The sequence below is a fragment of the Pygoscelis adeliae genome, unplaced genomic scaffold, assembly GCF_000699105.1.
Source record: "Pygoscelis adeliae isolate BGI_AS28 unplaced genomic scaffold, ASM69910v1 Scaffold430, whole genome shotgun sequence".
NCBI lineage: Eukaryota > Metazoa > Chordata > Aves > Sphenisciformes > Spheniscidae > Pygoscelis > Pygoscelis adeliae.
The window spans coordinates 318,855-328,485 of NW_008824003.1; positions in this window are offsets into that span (position 1 = coordinate 318,855).

The window sequence follows — 9,631 nt, forward strand, 5'->3', positions numbered from 1 at the left end:
CTCTTGTATTTTGGCAGGATGCAAAGTTGCTCCTCCGGCACTTGCTCTGGGTACATGTAGTTCAGATTATGGTACAAAGCTATTTTGCACTTCCCCCTCCGCCCCCACCACCAAGGAAGAGCTAAGGGACTGCCTCTCCCAGCTGTCTGAGGTCCTCAGCTGTGCTTGGAGGGCATCAGGAATGAGAGGGTACGACGCTGGCAATGGGGGTGAGGCTGGCGCTTGCAACATGACTATCCCCTTGGCTTGATCCAAAGCTCACTGAAGGACTTTCCATGAAGACTGCAGGTGATTTTTGCATTTGCTTCAGTAGGAAAATTTGGAAGCAGCCCCAGAGTGAACATGGGTTTGCAGCACAGAAACTTGATTATCTGCTTTACAGGTCAAGACCGAGGCATAGCAAGCAAGACTTCCAATCTGAAATCTTAGTTTGTGGAAAACAGTATAAAGAACGAAGGAGAATTTAGATAAAACACAGTCAAAAGAAACAGGACACCAGGAAGTAGGGTCTGTCACCGTGGAGACTCCTTTGAAAATCCCAGCCAACCTTTTATTCAGGATTAGAAATGCAGACTTCAACTAGCTATTGCTGGAACTAAGGCCAGGTCTTCAAACAGCTTTAGCAGCAGCTCTAGTACTCTACCTCTTAAGTATTATAGGAAATACTAGATACAGCAGAGCAACACAGAAATTAAGCCTGTGTAAGCCATGGCAAAAGAATCCACTGAGCTTGCTTCAAGGGTGCAATAAAATCAAGGCACACTGCCTCTGACGTTATAGCACTGTTCTAGCTGTGAGTGCAGTGCCTCTCCCCTCCCTTGATCCAGATGCTCATGTCATTGCCCTGTGCCTCTGCTTCTGGTGTTGGAACAGGAGGAGGAAGATCGTATAGAGCAGGAGATTTGGTCATCTGTAGTCCTGTAATATCAGCGGATGCACAGTGCTGCAGTAAAGACAAGAGCACCATTAATAACCAAAATGACGCCTGTAACTGAATACCATGATGCAACAAGCATGCCATTGCGAAAATATTATTCATGTGCCAGGTAGATAATTACAGACATGCACCGGTCTGGGAGCATTTTATGTAGTGGTATAAGATAGCAGCAACAATAAAGTTAACTGTGTCTCCACTAGCTGTTAAAAGGCTACTAAGGAAGAAATGGGTTTTTTTGACCTCTGGCATTCCAGATGTCTCTCAAGATTATCAGAACAGTCTCTTCCAGCCTTTAAACCTTTGTCTGACTCTACAAATCTGCCACACACAGTAGTTGCAAGTGTAAAGCTTAAGAATCCTTTTTCCTGTGTGAGAAAAGCACCCTTCTCAACCAAAACGCATAGACATAGGAAGTCAACATGACTTAAGCACGTGCTTGACAGTGAGTATGTCCTTAAGGGTCTTTCTAAGAGAGTCCTAAGCCCTTACTTAAGTGACCTGTGGTTTGCTGACCACAGTAACACATAAAGGCAACAGCATTGCCCTATGCACTGAAAGCTGTTACAGCTGGATTTGAAAATCTTGTCCGTAAAAGACAAAGAGGCCCAGCACAGACCTGTCAGTGCGAACACACTGCTTATTTCACGGCCTTCCCTTTGGAGATCAGGTTGGCTGGACCAATATAAAAGTGGAGCAAAAAAAAGTAACGGGCCAAAGAGGAGGAGAAAGCAAAACAAAACAAAAAGAATAAAAGGTAAAAGAGAAACAATTAGGAAATAGTCAGATGCAGCCAAAGAAGGGTGTTGGCTTAGGAAAAGAAAACAGCTGAGGGAAGTGTAATATGGTGCGGGGGGGGGGAAGGCAGATAGGCTGGTTCTGGTTTCAGGAAATGAAAAAAGACTGGGGAGGTTTGAGTTCAGTTCCTGCTTCTTCCAGAAGCTGGACCAATTCATTGACCATGATTAATGAGCAACTCAGATGTCTCATCACCCCTAAAGCAATTGTGACTTAGATGCTTAAGCATCTGTAAGGATCTGTTCCCTCGTTTCCCCCCCTGTAAGGAATGGGTACAGAGGGAATTTTTTTTTTCACCCCAGAGGGATTTCAGGAAGATAAATGCCTACCTGCCTAATGCACAGGCAGCTTGTACGGGTACTGAGTGATGGAAGGGCAGGTGGCAGGGACATATTACAAGGGGAAATCTGGTCACAAGCAAACATGACCTGGCATCTGTGATACTGACATAAGCATCACCACCTGCACTACCATCAACAGCTAGCTGTGCAAATGCAGGCACAGAACAGGGCACAGTAGCAGGGCATCTCAGCACCCCCAGATGCAAACTGCTTAAATTTATATCAGCAAATTGAAGCACATTTGTAACCATTGAAATATGCAAGGGTATCTTATGTTTGCTAAAGGACTCCTGTTCTCTTGGAGACTATTTTCTTTCACAGTTAATATCCAACAGACTTTCAGTTCTGATGTAATCAAAATGTTTACGAAGTTTATCAAAGAACAGCTTCAGCCTCTGTCCAAGACATTCTCTGAAACTAGCAAGAATTTGCAAAGAAATCCCAGGGAAAAATGTTATACTCAAGGAGAATATATTTCTTATTCTTCTCTTGTCATTTTCTACTCAGGTTCTGTTTCTCATCATTTCTGGGCTGCCCTGTGAGAATGCAAGGGCAGAGGACAATGGGACAGAAGATGGGCAGAGAAGGCCTGAAGGACACACCATTAGGGGTGGGTGCTGAGCACTTCACAGGGGACCACTGCTGGGCCTCCAAACAGGCCCCAGTAGCTGAAGCAGAAGGTGAGTAAGAGGCATTCCCAGATGTGCACACTTTAGGCTGAAGTCTCATAGGTCTTTGAACCCCATGTGCTGTTTCAGTCCAAACTGGTCAATGTTTTAAGTGGGAAACCTTCCTCAAGGAGACGCTGCTTTATGTTATTTTATTTATTGTGCCCATCTGCTGAGGTACATATTCCCTCCTTCCTAGCATTGATGCCAGCTCTCCCATCAGCTGCTGTTTCATTCCTGTTCCAGACTCAAGAGACTTGTGTTTCGGGTTCAGTGAAATGATCCTGGACAAATCATATTTTCTCTAGTTTCTCCTCCAATTCTTTATCTATCTTTCCTTCAAGCTTCAAGTTTCACATGCCAGATGACTGAGTGTCAGAAGAGTGTTACTGGGGCCCCGATGCTGATGGCACACCACTCACACCAATAACGTAAAACTTGCTCCCAGGAAGAGGTAACTCAGTCATAATCAGACTTCACAACACAACAGATGTGCCATCCTAGTACTATTCCTCACAGGAGTCACTGCCTCTTTCTTTGGTACATCTGTTTGAAGTTGGGTGCTGAGAATGAGTGCTTTCAGCTACCTTTCTGTTGAGCTTTGCTGCAGCTAAATGTCCTGATACTAAAGTGTCTTTGCGCCTCCTGGGGCTCCTCCAGTTTTGCAAGATTCCCACAATCTTTAATTTAATTTTCCTTTTGCTTGACCTTAGATGCTGACACTTGCAGCCTGGTGCCCCTGAGGAGTCGGTGAAAAGGATTAAGTCCTTACACTACACCACTGTCTGGAAGCATCTGTCTCCCCTGTTGACTGCAAGCCCAGAAAATCCGTCTAGCCCAGAGCAAGAAGGTGCAAATCCCTGCCCCTGGAGTGTAAGCCAACTCTGTTTTTTCCCCTCAGCCAGATCCAGCACATACATGGTTACATAGCCACAGGAACAACTGCTTCCACCGCAGCTTGAGAAGCAGGCCCAGAGTCTTTGCAGAGCTTCTGGGTAAAGATTTAGTCCAGGAAGCTTCTGAGCCCTATGCCAATCACATGCAGAAGACATTCTCAAATTAACTGTGCAGGAGCATTTGGTGACATCAGTGAACTTAGCATCAAGTTTCTTGTGCCTATTGCTCTTGGAGGTAGTTTTGCCATCAATACTCACTGTGAGGCCCAAGATAGCCTTACTATAAACATTAACTATGTTCTAAAACTTCACATCCTAGCACTGTAATTATGCTTGAAGACGTTGCTTCCTTAAGTGCATGCAGCTTGATGCAGCACATGAATCAAATAGCACAAAAATGCTCCCATCACCATGTTGTGATATAGTATCATTGCTCTAGCTGTCCACAAATTTTGATATATCTGACAAGCTTATGCTTAAATTTTCTTGGAAGAGAAATTGTTCTCAAACTCCAGGCTTTAATAACTTACTCCTTAGACTTAGCATTGAGGGTCAGATTGAATTTAGAGTCATGTGACTATCAGCAGGGAGGAAAAGAGTTTTGTCTGCTATGATCTGCAATACTGAATACAAAGACCTTTAGAAGTAAGGGTTTGATCTTCATTTCAGACTTTGCTTGTTGCAAGAAACACATTCGTTTCTCTATAGCAAAGTTAACTCCAAGCCTATAATAATGAGAAACATGAACTACACAAAGTTTCTGTGGAGAGTCCAAAGCAAAGCTGCCTCAAAATCTAGAGTTGTTCAAAACAAGTGCTTAAAATGAATTGTTAGAAATCAAAGCTCAAACGTGAAGGTTGGATCCAAATCCAAACACCCCTGAAATCCTGCAACTTGTCAACCCATGATGTGTTTGGGGGGGGATCATCTCTGGCAACACTGCCAGTTTTTGAAAACGGGACCTGAGCATTTGTTCAGTTCTGCAATTTAAAATACAGACTGGCCTTTATCCATCAAATGCGCTGAAGCATGCTCACGCCCTACTGTGTCCTGCAGGGGCTTCCCTGAATCAGGACCAAGAAGCAATTTAGACCTCAATATGAATGAGACAGCTAATCTGTCTTTCAGATACTTTTTTTTTCCCTCTCATAGTCCTGTGGGTTCCTAACACTAACAGAAAAACAGTTGTGTGTGTATATAAGCAGCCTTGAATCAGTGCTGTTCTGCTGGGTTCTGATGTTACATTCTTTTGTGCTACATACAATTTCCACTAGGACATTTTGTCCCCCAGGCTTCATCAGCCAGGCTATTACATCCACCCCCCCCGCACCCCCGCCTCCCTCTGGTTGCATAACTTTAGCCAGGATGTTAAATTAACTCTCTTCCAGATGAGTTTTGACATAATCTTACTTACTTTCATAGCGCATATGCCAGTATGCAAATACATTACTCAGCACTATCAATTGCACTTTCACCAAAGTATTACTCTTTGTTTTTTAAACGATGGTTCCTGTCACCAGACACGAATATTGCTGTGCCAAACAGCAGAATACTCATGTCTAGCAGGAGAAATCTGGTGACATTAGAAAACTAAGTCTGGCTGGCATTTGTAAATGTTTAGGGCCAAGCAAGGAAAACAACTTGTTTCCCACCTCAGCATCTCACCCCTACTCCTTTAAAGACACCAGCTCGTGTTTTTATCTTCTGAGGGAAAGCTCAACCAGCTTCTCCAGATATCCAAGACACAGGCAGCGATGATGGTAAAGCCATTCAGATTGACTTTGCATCTAGCTGTGACATGATTTCTATGTTTAAACAGCTTCCCAGCTCCCAGGCGCAACCCCAGCCGCCTCCTGGCTGTGTGGCCAGGCAAGACCGGGCTCACACCTCACTCACCGTGCCCATGTTTACATGGAAAGCCAGGTGCAGAAGCCAAGATAAGAACTAGATAACGAGGAGCCCCCTGTCCATATGAAGGTTCGTCCTGGAGTCAAGGGACACACATCACCCATGGTGGTGAGGTCATTCCTTAACAGCCCTGCTGCCCACACATGGGCAGCAACGCCAAACATAGATGTCCACAAGGAGGCAAAACCAGACCCAAGCATTTGTCTTGCGAGGGAGGTAATGTCTGGGTGAAACCTGGGTGGGCTGCACTTTCAAAACCACAGGCTCATGACTGATTCGTGTGTCTACCTGAGGAGCTCAGGCTGATACAAATGCCCAGCCACAACCAAGCTAAATATGAAGAGCAAGCAGACCCTCCCTCTAACGCAAGGTATAAGGCTTCATAGCCCACTGTAGCAGTCCCATTTTATGCGAGGTAAAGAAATCACAAAAAATGCTGGAGAAACAGGATCAAAGGAGACTTTCTACAGTCTTGCTTTGTATCTGCTGTGGCCTACCATGGACTTTCAGGGTGCAAAACTGCACTTGGAGCTACATTTTGTATTTGATCCCAACACAGCTAAATGCACAAATAGGCACAAAAAGAATTGAAAACAGCATTTCCAGACTGGAAAACAAAGGCACAGCAAATAAACACGAGGAAGTGAGAAGTTCAGCTTAAATGCCAGAGAAGCATATTGTGTGAGTTGCCTTTCTTACTGCTGTGGTGGGTCTGGGGATGATCATGGTCCTGCTGGGCTGCCCATCTTCTTGCAGAGGCTGATGTATGCTCACGGGTTGCTGTCTGCTAGGGGAATCAGAAGCCCTGGGAACAAACTGAGACACGAAGCAGAGGGCAGGTGTCCACAGGCTGCTTTCAGAGCTCCCCAGGCTCAGGCAGCTCTCTGGCTATTGAAGGGGAAAAAAGCTCATGTTGCCCTTATTTCGTTTGCTAACACCTCAACATGGAACCACCAACATGTGCAAATAGAGAAAAGGCTCTTTGACACAATAAGAAACACCACTCCAGCTAGCCAGTAAATACTTTAATAGGGCTCTGGCCTAACTAACCATATCCTACACCAGTCTGTTTATGGCAGAGTTAAAAATAACACAAGACCTTTCACCTGGAATTAGCATTTCTACTATTTTTAATTGTTAACAAACTTGGAACTACTAATTCTTTGATGCCAGAATTTGTTGTATTTCTTCTTCAAGTAAGGGAAGTCTGTTTTTTTCTGCAGACTCATTTTTTTCTCTCTTTGTTTCATGTCTGATTACATTTAGCATGGATGTTTCTGATATACTCACATGCCAAGAAGAAGTATTACTTTCTTTTATCCTTGAACAATCCAAACTCATATTTAACAACTGAAACTTGGCATGCTGATCAGTTTTCAATAAAGGCTACATGTGCTTTGCCAGGGAAGTATATTTAACTAGGGCTGAACTATCTGTTCTTGAGAAATTATCAGACTTCTATGGTGTGTCCTTTTCACCAAGTAAAGGGCCTTCATCTTGCAACACCCATCCTACGAATGACTTGAGAAAGTCAATTTAGTGTAAAAACAAACAAACAAACAAAAAAAGAACTGTGGTCTTACTCTATGCCAGTTACCCCAAATTATTAATCTAGGTTAAAATAATATCTCAGTGGGAAAGGAGTGAGAAATACTTCAGATGTAGCTGAAGCATAGCTGCAATGTCCCCAAGTACTGCAGCACATACAGACATAGGGAAGGGGGTTGATCACTTTCTCTAAGACAGCAAGTAACCATAAAGAAGCTTTTGGGTGCCTTCCGTTAAAAGAACTGGGAAAAAAAAAATGTAAAGCAGAAAGCTTGGGGAAGGAAAGCAGAGACGATCTGTTTGGCCAACTGCACTGTAATGGGCTAGAAATTCCAACACAGCTATAGCAGTTTCAGAAGGGCACTGCCAAGGCATTTCATTTAGCAGGATGCTTTATTTTCAAGGTTTATAATTAGATACAGTGGCAGACTAACAAAAAAGGGCACTGCTTAAAACGTGCTTCCACTTTGGGGAAATAGAAAATCAAATTCCAGCTTTCAAAGTTAGCCTTCAAGGGAAGGGAAGAGGAGGCAAGGCAAGGCAAGGCAACCCTGTGGTTTTTGATTCTGCTCAGGACTTGCAGCTCCAGCCTGTTTCCAGCCCAGAGCCAGCAGAAAATGTTGTCCTACTGGAGGTATACAGCTGATACCCACAGACTGCATTGCTAACCAACAGCCCCGTGTAGGGCTGGGAGGTACCTGAGTACTAATATCCCCTTTTCAGAGGGAGGAATTGCTAGGCACGAGCACTTTGTAGGAAGTCACCCTATGGAGCAAGGACAGAGTCCAGCTCAGACTTCTGTTCCTCCAGACCTCATTACCGTTCAACTTCAGCTCTACAGTTTTCTGTTGTCAGAAGACTCAGCTATCAAGAAGCTCACACACATGAACCGGACTCTGACACCACCTACTAGTCAAGATATAGAAATTGTCCACTCAGATTTCTTTGAAACGTAACACTTACAATGTCATTTATTTTACATGCATTACTCAGTCCCCAATAAACATTAAGAAAATATTGTAGGGGAGCATCCACCAAAGAAATGTTTTTGTTTCTGTATAGTCCCATGTACATAACCACCTCACACTCTGGTTGCACAGAGTGTGAGGTTGCACCACACCTTGCACTAGTTACCCCCACTGAAAAGGTAAGGTGTGGAAACAAAATACTACAAGCTTCACTGGCATCAGTTTTCACACACTGACAATCTACAGAGAGAGCAGGGAGGTCTATCACAGAATGGGGGTAAGGTTGGCAGAACCTGCAGAATTCCTGCAGGATGCAGGAGAGGAAGAGCAACTGCTCATCTCCAGTTTTTCACTGCCCTGTTTTCAGAAAAAAATAGCACTACCATTGAAGTCAGTGTCAACCAGCCCGACCATCTTCTCTTTCAGTACAGCTGCACTGATTTCAGATTATCTCAGCCAAAGATCCACCAGGCAAAGCACCATCCTGTTCCCATCGCATGTCTTTTGCTTAACCCCGTTCCTGTGGATTCCCAATACAGTTCCAAGAAAAAACAGAGAGCAAGGCTGCGAGATAGGACATTGATAAGACCTTCCAAGACAGGAAAAATTTCTTTACTGAAAGGATGGTTAAGCATTGGAACAGGCTGCCCAGGGAAGTGATTGAGTCACCATCCCTGGAAGTATTTAAAAGACGCGTAGATGCGGCGCTTAGGGACATGGTTTAGTGGGCATGGTGGTGTTGGGTTGACGGTTGGACTCGATGATCTTAGAGGTCTTTTCCAACCTTAATGATTCTATGATTCTATGATATGCGTGGGTGAAGAAAGAAGCTGGACCTTCTTCACAGCCCATTTTTTAGCCTTTCCCTGCCACTGTTGGAAGCTGGCATCTGAGTAAGCTTGCTCCCCCCGCAAAACGGCTCACTCCTGGAGTGAAGTCATAGGTCTGTGCTTACTCCATCATCTACTGACACAGAGATGACTGTGACTCACAGGTTCAACACTGTGACTTGAATGCTGCATGATATGCTGGAAAGCTTTCTCCAGAATTTCAGTAAAAAGCACTTATTAACATCATAGGTAATATGTTCTTCATTGTCTATTTCACTCTTGTGTCTACTCACATTTAAAATTGCTCTAGGCAGTGCCATGCAATCACTTCCCTACAACAATAAAAGCTTGCTTCTTTTCCTCACAATACAAGACCTAGCACAACATGTCCTGGGACAATTAAGGTCTAGAAATGGGGTCTAAAGTAGCAAGCTTACTAGAGGTTGGTAAATGACCACCTGTCTATCAAGCCATACTTAACATGGTGCATGTGGTCTTTAGTCTGCCTTAGCTCTGAAAGGAAAAAAGAAAACACCCTCACACAGACTTAGTTCAAGACCAGGTCAGACTAATAATGCAGATTGGGATAGATTGGCAGACACGTTGTAACTCACGACAGCGGTAAATGCATATGGGAACTAGTCATCCATGCACAGCTGATGGGAAGGACCATACAGAGCTGCAGAAACTGGACAGCTTTCCCTCATGTGCTGCTCTCTCTTGTGCACCAAAGGTCTGAT